At 38.3% G+C, this 17,347-nt stretch overlaps 1 long non-coding RNA gene across 1 annotated transcript; it reads right to left on the bottom strand.

Moving 5' to 3' along the window:
• Positions 1 to 1,469: 1,469 nt before the first annotated feature.
• LOC147515559 (uncharacterized) lies at positions 1,470 to 2,311 on the bottom strand. Its single transcript, XR_015213458.1, has 2 exons — positions 1,917 to 2,311; positions 1,470 to 1,827 (listed from the first exon to the last, which is right to left on the bottom strand). It is a non-coding gene; the product is annotated as an uncharacterized LOC147515559 (long non-coding RNA).
• Between the last annotated feature and the right edge of the window lie 15,036 nt (positions 2,312 to 17,347).

Here is a 17,347-nt window from a genome sequence, read left to right on the forward strand (position 1 = left end):
GCTTTCTGCATTGCATTAGGAAGAAGTCAAGAAGAATGGCCACAGATGAGAAGGGAGTTATAACGAAGAAGAGCTTATCGACAACCTCCCCTTTATTGTACTTTGTACAATCAAAGTGAGGTTTTTATTCGATGAAGGAAATCTTACATGAAGAAGGTTACGACCCTTAAATAAGTGGATGAGCATGCCTTTTGCTGGATACTTATTTGCTTCAAGATTTAATGTTGTCCTTATGCATTTAGGAGCTCGTCAGTGCTTCCTTCTCATGTCGCTGAGAACCCAAGCAAATCCTGAGAGAGTGACCTAAGTGTTGGGTAGCACACATGTTGGTGGAAATCATTTTGTCAATGTTGAACTTGTTGAAGATTGTCCGGTTCCTCCAGTAATGCGCCAATGGCTTAGAGCTCGATATAATATTGCTGAAAGTTGGAATTTGGCCTTGATAGCAAGGCAATTGCAATTTATGGCATTGAACATTCCCAATTTAATATGGGAAAATGAGCTCGTTGAAGACCCAACAATACATGTTATCGACTAAGTTGTTTGTATGTTGTTGATATGATATTTTGATGTAATTTGTATTTTGATGTAATTTGGAACAAGTGTAATTTGATTTGATTTTTATGTTATCAATGTTAGGGCTTTTATTTGATTTGATTTGGAAATCGAGTAATCGACTAAGTTGATTCGGACGGCAATCGAGTGATTTGGAAATCGAGCGATCGACTAAGTGATATATTGATGTAATTTAGAACAAATGTAATTTGATTTTATTTTTATGTTATTTGGAAATAATGTTAGGGCTTTTATTTGATTTGATTTGGAAATTGAGTGATCGACTAAGTTGATTCGGACGACAATCGAGTGATTTGGAAATAGAGCGATCGACTAAGTTGATTCGGACGGCAATCGAGTAATTTGGAAATCGAATAATCGACTAAGTTGATTCGGATGGCAATCGAGTGATTGACTAGTTGATTCGGACGGCAATCGAGTGATTTGAAATAATGTTCGTATGTTGTCAATAATGACCGAAACTACACGGTCAAGTCGTTTGGCTTTAATCCCAAACGACCCAGCCATATCGTTTGGGATTAAAGAAAAACGACATGAACAAGTCGTTTGTATTTTATACCAAACGATGTGACCATGTCGTTTGGTATAGAAGTCAAACAATCTGGCGAAGTCGTTTGGCCTTTAGACCAAACGATGTGGTCATGTCGTTTGGTATAAAGGCCAAACGATGTGGATGGGTCGTTTGGGATTAAAAGAGAACGATCTGTTGAAGTCGTTTGGTATAAAGGGAAAACGATCTGATGAGGTCGTTTGGCCTTTATGCCAAACGACGCTGGGGTGGATTTGAAAAAAAAAAAAAATTTCAAAATTCATTTTGTTTTTACAACACTTTCATATTCATCAAATTCGACTTTTCCATTCAAACATCAAATATCAAACACTCATTCATCAAATTCCATTCAAATATTAAACATCATTCATCCATTCAAACATGCAACATTCATTCAAACATCATATCCATCCATTCATTCGAAGTTAACAAAATTACAAACCCTAAACTGAAACAAATTACATCCATCAAACTAAAACTGAAACAAAGTTAACAAAGTTTCAAATAATCCATCCATCAAACAAATTACAAAGTTACAAACCCTAAACTGAAACAAATCAACTATAGCGCCCACCAATGTACTTGCACCTAGTCAAGTTGTACGCCTGTTCGAAGGAGGACCTTGCTTCCTCTGGCATATCATTCCCAGCTAATTGCAGACCTCTCTCTAGCAAACGACTGGTTTCATCGATGATGTCGTTCTGTCGAAAAAAGGAAAATCAAGATAAGTTACCAATCGAATGCAAAAAATCACAGTTAGAGAAACTCAATTAAAAATCACAATACTTACAATCGGTGAACAGTTAGGCAGTGTCTCCAGGGAGGGATGAATAGGAAGAAGCTCAGGGTTTACCAAAACTACATGAGAATTCCTCGCATACCAAGTCATGTAGTTTTGATGACACTCCCATGGATAAGACGAAATAGGTCCTCGGTTGCAGGGTTGGATCACGTGATTCTGCCACGACTCTCAGTAAAGTGACCCAATATTGGTCCAGCTCACCTCATACCCGCGTCCTGCCACAGTTCTTGTCCTCCAATTTGGTATTGGAGGATCTTTAGGTACAAGCTGCACGTGACCCAACTGACGCACCACCCTTGCGACAGCGTAAAGCTCGACAATGTTGAAAAAACATAGCAATCCCTCAAAAAATGCAATGTCATCGATCGGGTTTGTATCTCCGATATTTTGTAGGGATGCCAAACAACCTGAAACAAAATCAAATGTGTCATTAACAACTCCAATGATTAATTACTAAAAAAAAAATATAAACAAACTTAAATACCAAATTGTCATTGAATTTAATACTTACATTGAACTCATTCAAATCATCAATTATCGCCGATAAAATTGCAATGCATACATTGTATCGTAATAGTGTGGTTTTAATGGGATGTGTCTATGAGCACGCTTGGAGACGAGATATAGTTGAAGTTTGGGATTGTCATGAATACGGAAAATACTCATAGATCCATACCTAAATATACACAAATAGTTAACATATTGATAGAGTAATAAAATTAACATTAAAAAATAAACTCTAAAATACTCAAGTTTTTACGTAGAAGAGTCATATAGCTTGTAACCCCTTTCACCTTTCGCATGTGGCAGCCCGAGACCTATATATAAAACGCCAAAATTGCGCACCCCATGCATACTCTTCTATCTCACTGAATTTCAACAACGGCCTCGGATAATATATCGCACTCCGGTCCCGGACTTGTCAAAAAAATGGCACATCCAAAAAAAAACGGGATAAAAGCTCTAACGGTCCGTTGAGCATCCGGAAACTTCGAGGCCTTTCCACTACTTTCCCAAAGAGTGTCACATATAGGGCTATCATGAACCTTGTTAAGTAAAATGCTTCCGGATGAATTCTAGCCTTACTTTTGAAGTGAACACCGCTAGATTCCATCTCGCCCTAATCAAATCAATAGGGAGCCCTGCACCAAGATGTAGGAGATTTATCGATTGTTGTAAGTTCAGCTCACTGTCCCCTTGCACCGCTCTTCCTCTAACTGTGACTCCACAGATTTGGACAACATCGTCCAAAGTCACAGTCATCTCCCCAACTGGCATATGGAAGGTGTTGGTCTCCGGATGCCATCTCTCCACAAATGCAGAGATCAATGGTGGATCCATATGCTCGTGATAACCTTCCATGAGATCAAACAACCCAGTCCTTCTCAACTGCACGGCAAATCTCGGAGACCTTTCACATTCATTTTTGAAATCCCATTAGGATAACTTCACATTCAATAACAATATCGAATAAAAGTTAGAGTGCAGGACAACAGAAAGTATCAGCAGCAAAAGACTAACAACTAAAGTTAATCAAGCCTTTTCTACTCTAAATGCGAGATCCAAGTACAAAGGGAAGTTTAAAGGGAAAAGGTTGATATCTTCAAACTTCGAAATTTTGGCCAATTTTCGACGTATAAACAAGGAATCAATGAAACAGGAAGCAATTAACAAGGAATCAATGAAACAGAAAGCAATGAAAACTTGTGAGAACACAAAAACCATAAAAATAACAAACCAAGAAAAACGAATAAATAAATAAGTGTAGAGAAAGCAAATGATACAAGTGTAGAGAAAGCAAATCATCCCCCACCGTGCGTTCTACATGTCCTTATTACTGTTTGCAACATGACATTTATCAAAAAAACAAAAAAAACAAAGTTACATGTACCAAAATAAACACTCATAACTATATGATTACCCTACCACAATGGCTTGCAAAAATATATATATATATATATATATATATATATATATTCTATTTGAAGCACTGGAGCATCATATTCTAAAGAGTCCTATTATCAAACGAGTTGAGAATACCCTCTGGATTGATAAACCTGCTACCTCAACTTCCCCCACTGTTTCTGATTCACAGCCATAGTTCTTTTTTTATATTGAGTAGTTAGAATTTTAGACAAGTCAGAGATTTACATTATCTGTTGAAAAGTAAATAATAACTTGATAGTTGACTGTTTTTGTTATTATTACGTACAACAATCATGCAGCAATTATAAATACTGTAAATGAAGTGGGACACGAAAGTGATATAAAGAATGTATAGCGAAGAATGTAAAACCTCAAAAGAGAAAGCACCTACACAAATCATGCAGGTTAAAAGCTACTTAGCAAAATGAAAGTGAATAGGCAGAACTGAGGGAAACACAACAACACAAACATAGCAACGAGTGAAATAGTCAGTGACGAATAGAAAGAGAGATAAAACTAAGGGTGCTACACTACTACCTAATGTTTTCTATAGCTAGCATCAATGACCACACCAAAACTCAGACTGTACATAACACTCAAACATTAAGGTGATGTGAACGACCTGAGGTCATCACCTTTTGAATTGTTGCTACAATAACCTTCAACGACTCAACCTGTATTGAATATTTCAAAACATGAAAGCGACCTTAAATCTAACCAATGATGAAATGGATCAATACAAGCCCACACTTAAATTCCATCCCTAGCCTCTGGGTATACAACACTTGGGTGAACCGTGACTGATCTAACCAAGTGAGGGTTCTCTACTTTATATTCCTAAGTCCATTACAGATTATAAGAGAACAATTAGTCAATAGGCTCTTGCTCTGTATCATAAAATATGCTTTACTAACTCATCCGAGTAACATATGAGCAAACCAATTATACTGTGATTCTTCGACCTACCATACTGTCATTCTCTATCTCAGGGGATAGAACCGAAAATGAGATGATCCCCCCATTAACTTCAAGTAGGAGGTGTATTTCTAACTCTCTTCTTGAGACACCTAGCTAGTAGCTTGATCTTCTATCCTGATCAAAACTATAAGCCGCCTTATGTAAACACCAAGTAGGAGGTGTATTGGCCACTTTAGCAAGTGACACTTGAATTAAGCCAAACCATAAAACAAATTCAATCTTTCAAAATCAAGAAAGAAACAGAGTATTTGAACTCAATCTTTCAAAATCGCAATTTACCTATAATTAGTTGAATGTGCCTGCTGACATTGCTTTCGAAACAAATTCACTTGTGCAATGAATCTGGCGCATGTATTAGCATGTTTTCAAAATTTCTTCACCATTGAATAGTTTAATGCATTTGGATGTGTATCTAGATCTAGTGTTAAATGAATGATAGCAACGAATATCCGAAACTCAGGTAATGCTCGGAATGAAGTATAGTGAAAACATAGAGCAGACTTGGTGTTTTTTAGGGTAAATTTAGCCGATCTCACTATTAACTTTCTGATACTTGGTTTTCAGCTTTCAAGTATTTCTTTTCACATACCTACAATTTATATCTGGTACATTTATTTCGTGTTGCTAAAGTAGAAGTTTATAAAAACACAAAACCTGAGTTCAGATTTGTCTCCAGTACACAACCTAATAGACTAGGCACACGCCATTCTCTTCAAAGTCTAAAGATTAATAGATTTTCATCAGTTACACTCATACACTCATACACCTATAAAACAAAAGTCACTTTCCTCCGCATTTTGTCTCTTATTTGTTTCTTATTATTAGATAAAATTGAATCTATCTTACTTAAACCTTCATTTCATATTCATTTCTGTTTATTAATATCTCTTTGATCTTGGTGCTTACCCAACTCCATTTGACCATTAAGATGAGGAATCTTTACACATCCTCCCACTTGCCCATTTTTTCTTACAAATATACCCCCACTTTACAATCCAAAGCATACATGAAGGTATAATTGAATAGTATTAACATACCTCAATGATTGCCACACCTTTCCAGTGGGAGCTGACCGTGGGCCTCTTTGAAAACAAGAGTTCCAAATCTTGCTTAAAAAATTTAAAATTCTAATATGGTTAGATAAGACTCAATTAATGAGCTCCAATACACCAAATCAGGCATCGCAATACCATTAAAAACTCTCACCGAATCCCAAACACACCCACAACTTGCATACATACTCTCAACTCGCAATACACTCAAACGATATGTATTGCGACTCGCAATACATACTCACAACTTGCATACACACCCACAACTCGCAATACATACTCACAAGTGCATTTTCAACTAAGAACATGAACATGAACAACTCAAGATATATACCAAGAACTTAACAGACTAAGAACTCAAGATTTTTTGATAGTTCCAAACATACTAATCTAAAAAAGAAACACACAAAACACAAAAACAAACATGATTGCGAGTCTGTTGTAAATGCTCAGGAAATTCAAAACCACTAAAATATTGTGATCAAAATTCAAAAGGGCTACCTAAGAGGGCTAACAATGGCAGCTGGAGAGTTAGGGAACCAAGTCAAAACAAGCCTGACAATCAGCAACGTGTTGTAGATGCTCAGGAAATTCAATACTCCATTGACAGCCACAATTCTAGCTACTGAATCACCTGGTAAAATTGTTGGGAGTTTTCAATTTAGAGGTGAGAAACTCGAACGAATTGAGAAACTTGAATCTAGTTTTCAATGACAACTTTCAACTTTCAATTTGGGGTTTTTTAACGGTGAGAAACTCGAATTGTTGGAGATTTGTGGTAATTCAATCGGGCACTCGAAGGTTTGCACACGAATTGAAATTCGAATTTGGGGTTTTTTTGTTAGGGTTTCGAAGGGTTTGGGCGAAAGAGATGACCGGTAAGGGTAGGTTTTCCCGATTTCAATTTGGTGGAGGGGGGGGGGGGGTGTATTGGGCTTTGTTGTTTGGGCTTGGGCTAGAGGCTGCCCGATCTAATTTGAGTGGCGCCTAATACAAAATTATACTAGTTGAGGACTAGTACTAGTATAATATAACTACTACTATAAATTAAAATTTTAAAATTGGAAATTGGGTTTTAGTGATTATTTTATTGCTCGACTAGTATTATATAACTACTATAATTAAAATTTTAAAATTAGAAATTGGGTTTTAGTGATTATTTTATTGATAGAATGCATCATAACGGCCCAATTTCCAATTTTAAATTTTTAATCATAGTTATATAATACTAGTATGATGCATTCTATCAATAGAATAATCACTAAAACTTGAATTACTTATTTAGCCTTTTTATATGTACTATTTACTTACTTGATTTTAGTTTGGGTGTAGAGATAAATTTGTAGTTATAATAAAATTACAGGGGCATAACAATCACGAAATAAATGACCAAGAGTCACACTTTTTTTTAATATAAATCACTATTGCAGCACTATTGATAAACGATAAAAATGATTAGTCTACCTACGAAATGAGTGATGAATTCACAACGTAAGTAAACTAACAACTAGACTTGTGATCCTTTGTTTATCAAAGATATTTTCTACTCTCAATCCTATGAGATATAGTGGAGTAGAGTGATTCGTTCCACTCTTAGTCCTTCCGTATGCTTGTTTTCTAGTCTCAATACTCTACTTAAAGTCAATGAGAGCTTTTGAAGGGGGACTAGACTACGATGCAACTACCCACCGAAATGCACTAGTCGGTTATCGAGGAATACTAAAGGGAATGCTACGTTGATTCGATGATAAGGAGTTAGAGGGGATTGATTCCACCTTAACTCAACTTAATCCACTAGCGGAAGTCGTAAGTAATCGAATTGAACTGCTACACGAACAATCGGTTCTTCCTAATCCCTAATTACACATGACATTTCTACCAATTTATAACTAGCATGTGAACAATCAAACCCATTCTCATGGTGAACTAATTATTTCTCGGGCGTGGAATAGAAATTACGACGACTCTAACGTTAAACGGAATCAAGCTTTCATCAAGGCTTCTCAACCCCTCTAATGGAGGTTTAGCCTTGAATCATTCATAATCATTTCCATTTAGATTAAAACTAAACATAATATAAAGCATTGAAATTTACTTAATTAAACAATAATGGAATCTAATTAATAACTAAGAATTGAATGGTAACAAGAATTGAATTTAGATCTAATAAATTGTAAATGACAAAAACAAAATTGATAAAGGACACTACTTTATTGATCTAATCAAATGAAGAACAAGATCCAAAGGTTTAATCTAAATAAGGATTTGAAACTAATTAAATAAAACAATTAAATCTAGATCTAGAAGCTATTTTAATGGCTACTTTCTATTCTAAGCTATCTACCTAACCTAACTGCCATTAACACTGAGTTAAGCTTTTGTTCTTATACATTCAGATCCAAAAATCGTGCATGGGCTTGGAGCCATGTTTTGGGCCAGAGAATCAGGCCCAAAACCCAATTCTTTCAGTCCAAAAAGGCCTCTTCAGCTGCAGTTGGCTTCCACAGACTTTTCGTCCACTTCTGCTCCTCTGGTTGGGTCAAGGCTTGGACCATTGCAAAGCTCTTTCCGAGCCGGTCGTTTTGACATAAGGTAGGCCTCAATCGAGAGGTCCGAGTCCAAAAATATGGCATTCGGAAGTTCTCACGACTTTTGCTCCTTTATCTCGCTAAAGTGGCACATTTCTGCACATAATGGACTTTGAAGCCTGAAATGCATAAAACACGTAATCAGATTAACTCTTACTTATTATTCACATAATTGGTCTAACAGTATGATTATTAAGGGGTTAAAACTACAGTTTTTTGGGCTCTTATCAAACCACCCCAAACAAACATTTTGCTTGTCCTCAAGCAAAGATGAGAAATTAGAATAAGTGACCAAAAATGGAGTTCTAACTACTCTCGTTTATTTGAGTCGCGATTGCATTGACCATATGCAACAAGGCCTTAAACCACTAGGAATTCCCTAGTGGACGAGTTATAGCCTCGTGAGAGTTTTCGATGAAGGTACTCACAAACTTCATCTATACTACAACGACTAAGAAAATAAAACTATTGTTTCCTTATTCATGCTCCAAATTATCTATCGCCTCACTAGCTATGAACAAGAATAACCAAGTCAAAACCTAAGCTAATATATGCATAATAATCTAGCATCTACAATAAACATATACACAATGATGAGTAGTACTATAAAATGTTTAGCGAGGTTTGTTTTCGAGAACTTCGAATAAGCGTCCTTAAGTAGGTTCTCACAATAATAGTCAAGAAACAACACTGATTTTTTCACTCAAGTTTAGCTACTCCGATTAATACGGTGGGCACACTTTACCTTACAATCTCAATGACAACAAAGGAAGCGGGGTCGATTAAACACATCTCCGCCATTTACTATCACACTAACCTATTCCTAATTGAGCTAGAGGTCTTTATTAGGTGTTACGGGGATTAGGAGATGGTTTAAGAAGGAAGGAAATGGATATTCAAAAGGACAAGTCCGAGATAATAAGAGTCTTCATATTATGTAACTAGAGAAAACCTTGTTATTTACTTTTTTCTACACTTTGTTTCCATCCTTAGCCATATATTTTTTTTTTTTTCTTTTCTTTGGCTTTTGACTCTCCTTTTATTCTATTTTTGGAGTTTTTATTTATTTCTATTTTTTTTTTTCTTTTTTTCTTGGATGGAAACTTCTTTTCTTTTTAAGCAACTAACTAATTTTTGTTTACACGGGGTTTTCTCTTCTTCTTTCTTCACTCATTCTATTCTCGGACTTATCTTCATTGGGTAGGTTGATTTATTATATATATATATATATATATATATATATATATATATATATATATATATATATATATATTTTTTTTTTTTTTATTTATTTTGTTTTTTTTTTTTGCTTGGGGGGTAAAGGAATTGTGGTTTATGGAAGGGCTAATGAAAGGCTCAAAGGGCTTGACTAGCGGAAAATAATTCATGGGTTTGAATTTCTCGCTATATCGATCCAAAAAGGGCCTAAATTCTCGCTTAGGATATGGTTTAGTGATCAAGCAAGTGGACGTGTGATTTCTCTATCCGGATTTTACTTCTCCCTTGTGTCATTTCTCAAATGTTTATTTCATATAAGCTTTTAGGCTATATTCTCACAGGATTTGTAGAATAAGTACTCTAGCCTAGATTTGAAACTTATCTTGCCAAACAATCATAGATACTCATGTAATATATTTATAGATAGATGCAAAGATTATTACCTACATATTAACCTAAGTTCCTAACAATTATTCTGATGCAAAAGCTATGTGAGACTTCTAGATTGTTAAGAGCATGGAGAAAGAAACAATACCAATATTCCTAAGTGTATAGCATGACTTATTTATTTATATTTTTAAATTTTTGAAATTTTTAACTAGAAAACAAATGCATATTATATATTTATATCCTAGCAGATGTCTTAATTACCGTGTTTCTATGCTGACAAAAAAGCATGCTTTGTCCTCAAAGCATTTAAATAGAGAGGGTAGGAAAAATACCATTGAAGCGCGTGAAATTCAGGAACATCTGTAAAACAAGGTTAGAACGTACTAATATAGGAAATAAAACCGACACAACTCTATACGAAGTTCTACCCATTATGGGGTTAACAGAATTAAATTGCTTGGGGACGAAGCGGACACTAACGAAACTAAAACTTACCTCCACTCCGCTGTTATTCGTCATCTTCGTCATCCTCTACTTCTATAAAGAAGTGAGGCTCCTTCTTCGGCGATCTGCCATGCTATGATAATTTGCCGGGCTTCACGCCATTTATCATCTATGGTTGCTAACCTATTAAGTGCCACTTGGTGCGATGGGGTGTAGGGTGCAACCTAGTGAGGTTGTATCCGCCACCCTTGCCAAGTCATTGCCACGGAAAGATCGAATAATACTATTGGTGGGTCGCGACCGTGTCTACCCTAATCAAATCCGTGAAATGTGTACAAAAAACAGGAAAGAAACATAGCATAATACGTGAAATTAGAACAGGCATAAAAGGTACTTATGTCTCATTGAATAGGCTCGTGCTAAACTAGACATCAAAGTTCGGGAAGGTCATAGAACCGGCCCATTGGCTAAAGCAAGGAAAACGCTGCAAAGTGGCGTCATTCATCGAAGAAAAGCGTCATTTCCCTAAAATGTTTAGCATAATCCAAAACATAGCAGTTCCTATATTCATGGAGGCTACCAAGGGGCAGCGTTATAGTCCCCTTGGTCCTCAAACGGAAAATGCCTGCCCCATAAGCCTCGTGCAAAGACTCATAAGTGTAGACATGCATATTATCGACCCAATAGCACCATGGGTCTTGTATCTCAATGCCGGGCATAGCAAGTCCAAGAACAAATGCTAGCAAGAACACGGTAATTTCCATTGGTTCATCGTCAATGTTGATGGAGAACACTTGTTCTCCATCCGGTCTCTCAAAGAAAATGCAGTTATTATAAAAATAAGATGCAAGTCTTTGGAGAATAAAGTTCACCCGGTCTTACCATAAGAGGTTCCCACCAACATATGTGATCACCTCGCGAGAAACCAAGCACCGTAAGTAGTGCTTTGGAACAAATCTTCGAAAGACTGTTCGGTATCAATGTTGGAGATGTCATCTCAAAATTACGCTTTGGGATAGCTGCGAATGATCCGGATACTACGCTAGCGAAAAACTGGAAAATTTCTGGTCCCGCAAGTCGGCGCTGAAGCTCAACCGGCGCTGAAGTCGCTCTTTGTGTTTTGGAATTCCGATAAGTAGAGGCGAAGTCGCGCCAGGGAGGAAGGCTGGGCGCTTATTAGTATTTTGGAATTCCGGTGTTTTTAGCGAGTCGCGCTTGACTTGAAGCGGGCGGCGGCGCTCGACAAAAATTTTCTGTCGAAGTGTAGAGGTATGGCCGCAAAAGAGCGTGGGCCGGGTTCGAATTTGCGATTTTCGCGAAAATGAAGTCGAAACGTGGGAATCGCGGGTGTGAAAGGTGAGTGATGGAGTTTAGATGTAGTGTGAGTTGTGAGGATAGTTTGTATCAAGTTTATATAGGTTTAAAGTTGCTAAAAAGGATCGGAAAGTTGCCAAAACTAATTACGGCAGTTTCCGGAAATCCTAAAATTTCCAAACTCGAAAACGGAAACAACTCATATCCTGGATTCTAATTCAAACCCAGTATCTTTTAGGTTGATTTTATGATAGAATGTACCTATTTAATCTAGATTTCATCCTACAATGATACTTAATCATATTTCTGCCTAAACAACCATATTTTCACCTTACTCCGCAGTAAATTCTAACACTAGGGTTTTATAAAAATACAGCTTGAAATGATAAAACCACCCCCAAACAAGTTGGGAAGGTGGGATCAATATGAAACAAGCACACATACTGAAAATAACCCCTTATATTATAATTTTCATTCGGAGGTCCTTTCACTTACAAAATTCAAATTACGAGAATAAAAATTACATTACAATAAAAACAACAAAAATAAATAAAACAACAACTTATAAAACAAAAATAACTACGACTATCACTCCTCATCCTCTCTCAACACCTCGCCAGTGGTGGCTGAAGGCACAGTCTCTAGTGGTGGCTCCTGGGCTCCAGAAGGTCCAGCAGCAGTCGTCCTTCGTCGACGACGCTCATGCCCGTCAGAAATGTGTCCTCGAGGCAGAGTCAGATGAGGTGGGAAGCGTGCAAGCATATCCACTCTAAACCGGGCGCTGGGCTTCCATCTCAGCCCTTTGCTCCCATCTCTCATCATCTCCGGGTGCGGATCTCGGTTGTGATGAATAGTCGCTCGTCGAGTCCGGAGGTCCGTCAGGCAGATAGTGTTTAGTGAGAACGCGATGCCCCTATGAAGCATAGCCATGTGTTCGATCGACATCAACACCTCACGGAAGGCATCGCATCAAAGCAGGTCACGTCCTCCTCATCCTCGGAGGCATCCTCATCCTCCTCCTCTTCATTCCCAGCCCCACCATCCTCTTCTTCTTCCTCTCTATCCTCCGCCCTCCTCCAAACTTGTTGGACACACTCCCTATAGATACTGGCGTGTTCCGGTGCGGGGTAATGTAAATCCTCGAGATTTGGAGTTGCTTTCATCTTCAAAGATGATCTTGGTGATTAACACGGGAAGAGGTGCCAAAGACCTTCCGAGCCCCCTAATCATGCTCGGCCAAAAACTCCGGGATACGTAAATCGTGCTCGCTCTGGAGTATCCATAGGGCGTGGAGGCAGGTCGGACCGATGTCGGTGACCTTGTCCTTCCCTAGGACATTCGACCAATCCATCCAACCGGCCCGAGCCGGTGGTTGGTCCCGAGGAATGCCTGGCGAACACAATGGGAGTTTGTATTGTAGCTCCCATTGATGACGATAGAACGCCCATCAATGGCTCCACCCTCACAAACTGGGGCTCTGTAAGGTGGCCTCGGATGGATTCTAGGCGGAATGCCTAGAATCTCACCAACACCCGATGAGTCAACTCCCTTCTCTTCTTCCTTACCATCACAAAATCCTACTCCCCTCCAACTCCCGGTGTTGTAGAAACGCGTCGGACCAAGTCTTCGTGGTAGAAGGCTTCGATCGAAAGTACCGAGACTATTCCAGTCTCTACTAGCCATTTCGTCACCGTAAAATGGCGAAATGGTCCGGCATGAAAACTTGCTCGGTATAATTCGGTTGAGCCATCTAGTGTTTGGAATGGAGTGAGGGTTTAAATATGATGTGGTGGTGGTGGTTTAGCTTGACCGACTGAAAGAACAAGTGGTGGTGGTGGTGTGGTGGCAAAGACCACCACCATTTTTGATTTTTTTCGGTGGTTTTCTTGGGTTAAATTGGTGGAGTTTGTTTTGATTGGTGTTTGAAGTCGATTGGGGTTGGGATTTGATTTTTTGGCGTGGGTTGTTTTAGTTTTCTTTTTATTTTGATTTTTGTTTTAGGTTTAAGCTTTAAGCTTGGTGTTAATGGCGGTGGAAGATGAAAAAAACGATGAACTGTTCGTGAGAATGTAAGAGCGCGAGCGCGCTCTCCATGGGCACGGGTGGGCGCGGGTTGGGCCCAAGCCCAAAATCGAAACTTTTGATTTTTTCGATTTTTTCGCGAGTTTCAAATCAAAATTCCCGCTTCGTTACCGGTCCGATTTATGCGAATGAGATATGGAAATGATCAGGAGAGAATTTTCTATCCAATGATCTATAAAACACTCTATTCTGACTTCAGATGACATACGAGATAGTGGAAAACACCTCGAAGTGCGTGCATGACGTAAGCTATGCGAACGAATGAACTCTAAATTAATAGATTATGTCAATCCAAATCGTAATACAATAAAACGGCCTAAGCAACTCTAATGGGACATAAAACATTTATTACGAAACATTTAACACCCCCCAAACAAATTTTTACAACGAAGCTTAGAAAATTTGTTTTAGCGATGGGTCTTTTTAAAGTCGATTCGAGACTTCCTAGATTACTATGTTTTTTTTTTATTTTTTATTTTTTATTTATTTTTAGAAAGAAAAACAAGAAGCAATAAAGACATAATTCACACCATAGAGAAACATGACTCAAAAATCTGAGAAAAACATGCAAGAGTGGAAAACGTGAACTATGTGAACCGTGGACTTAGGATCCGGTACTTACAGCCACACACTCCATAGGGAGGGCCCGGTTACCTTAATGGTGCACTCGCCAATATATTAAAGTGTAAGGAAGTGCACCAAACACAGAAATTGAGTCGTTTATAGTCAGATACTCGAGACTTTATCTAAAACATATGTATGAACATGCAATTGATCATATATCAACAACCGAAATAGTTGTGGATCATTCCATAAATAAATATCACAGAAAACATATCCAAACACAATCAAACACCAATTTTCCCTATGACTCAACCTAGTGATATGAAAGGGAAGTCGGATTACCCTATTGTGTAACCTATCATGCACCTTCTTTTTAATTTTTGAATGAGTGGGTGTTCTAGTAAATAAGTGTGGAAAAGTGAATGGGTGTGGAGAATATGGTGGATATGGATAAGTTGTAGAAAGACAGCTTGTACACAATGAGGATGTGGTTTTAGCACTGAACTCATTCATTGTGTGTGTAGGGACTATCTCAATTCTGAAAATGAAGGTGTCAAATAGTTTGTCCTTCAAGATCCGCTTTTTGCTAGGAGGATTTAAAAATTATGAAGCCACAGGGAGAAACAAAAGGATCGAGTGCAAACTCGAGATTCCTTTGAAAGGGTGGAAGGAGGGAGTCGAGGTGGATGTTGTGCAAGTTAGTTCTTGATAGGGTGAATTGTCACCTACTCGAAGAAACTCATCCAATTCCTCATCTAGATTGGTCATATCCACATTACTATGGTAGTCTTTTACATCTTTGAGAAAATCCTCTATCCCTTCCTCATCAATAATCGTGTATCGACTAGTGTAGGGATGAAAATGTTGAGTCCGACTTTCCAAAGGAAAGAATTTTGGGCATATGACTATCGGGAACGTGTTGTTGAAATAATCTCGAGCAAAGCTCGATCATGCTAACCTCTCCATCCATAGGCTAATCGGGTAACTGCGGTCCTTGTTTTAAAAACATTGACTTCAACAGCAAGATGGCCAAAAGACATGGACATTGAACCATCACGGCAATTAATGAGCGCATTGGCAGTTGCCAAGAAAGGACGCCCTAGAATGATCGGGACAGAGTCGTTAGCGACTTCTTCAGATCGAGGACTACAAAATCACCCGGATAGTAGTAGAAATCCTGAACTTTTACCAACACATTTTCGACTACACCCTTAGGATACTTAATAGACCGATCAGCTAATTGCAACGTCATTTTAGTGGGTTGCATCTTGTCTAGACCTATTTGTCTATACAAATAAAATGGGAGTAAGTTAACACTAGCCCCCAGGTCTAATAACGGCGTCGCCGATAGGAATCTCCTAAGGTGCATTATCGATGGGGCGACCGGGGTCCTTGTACTTAACAATTCCATTATGTTCGGATAAGGTTGAGAATTGTTCTCGTTAAAAGGCGTCTTTTTTGGTATATTTGTCTTACGCCTAGTAGTACACAATTCCTTAAGAAACTTAGCATGATGTGGTAGCTTTTTAATAGCTTCGAGGAAGGGAAGGTTTATAGTTAGATTCTTGAAAACGTCCCTAATCTCCTCGTAATTTGTATCCCTAGTTAACATGGCTAATTTTTGTGGAAACGGTGGTTTCGTCTATATTTAGCAATGGTATCACCGGATGTTTAACCGTGGCTTTTCGTTTCTTAGGTTGTGTTGTAACCGGTACCTCTACAATTGGTAGGCTCTTGGTTTCTATTTGATTATCTAGTAAAATAGCGAGGGGTGTAGGGGCTACGGTGGGGTAACTATAGGCATAGTTGCCTTGTTATCAACCACTCTGCCTTAAGCGGAGAGTGGTGATGGCATTTATCTCACCTACATTTTCAAATTCATTACTAGTATTATCCGTTACCTCAAAGGCTGTGTTTGTTGTTTTAGGATTATGTATTGCGTGACTTGGCAACACACCTTTGGTTTGGGCTTTATCTTGAGCCAAGTGTTGGGTTAAATTATTAACGGATTGTAGAAATTTGTTGGTTAGATTGAGCCATGGTTTGGAAAAGTTTTTGGCTCACTTGTATGAAGGTGTCGAGGCGATCCGGTTGTGTGGGTGTAGTAGTCACGGGTGGTGTGACTGGAACTATTTCACGTGAATTATTTATTGGTGGATTTTGATAATTATTATTTCTGGGACGATACCTCTATTAGCATTATAATTATTATAATTACCTTGACCTTGTGCTTGACCTTGTCGAGGTTGCACTTGGTTGTTATAATTATTAAAATTACCCCGACTGGCCCTTGTCGTAGTGGAGCTTGGTTAAAGCCGTGCGTTGGCCTAATATATTGATTATTGTACCCTTGAGGTGTGACTTGTTGGTTATTCCTCCAACCGAAGTTGGGATTTTGTCTCAAGGGTTAGGTTCACTATTAATGGAACAAGCCCTGTTCATAGGCTATAGGGACGATTAATGAATCGGGATGCTCGGGGCTCCAAACGAAACTACATGGATTTGAATTTACATTCATAACGGGGATTGGCTTTTGTTGTATGAAATGGCATCTACCTTTTTAGTGAGGGATTCAATTAGAGTTTTAAGCTCGGGGATCTGATTTAACCTCAAACATCTTGGTAGCCTTAAGCGTGGAAGAAGAACTAGCGAGCGGGAGTAATCGTCACTACCCCCCATTATTATTTCGCTTTAGTTTGGTCCTCTAAAAATTTATAAGCCTCGAGGCTCCTTTGTTTAAGAAACTACCCCATTCATTATGTCAAGGACTTCTTTATGGTGATGTTGAAGTCCTTTGAAAAGGCACGAACTAACGTGTCTTTTGCTAAGTTATGGTGTGGACACTCTATAAGGAGATCGGTGA

This window comes from Coptis chinensis, chromosome 2 (genome assembly GCF_015680905.1).
Source record: "Coptis chinensis isolate HL-2020 chromosome 2, ASM1568090v1, whole genome shotgun sequence".
NCBI lineage: Eukaryota > Viridiplantae > Streptophyta > Magnoliopsida > Ranunculales > Ranunculaceae > Coptis > Coptis chinensis.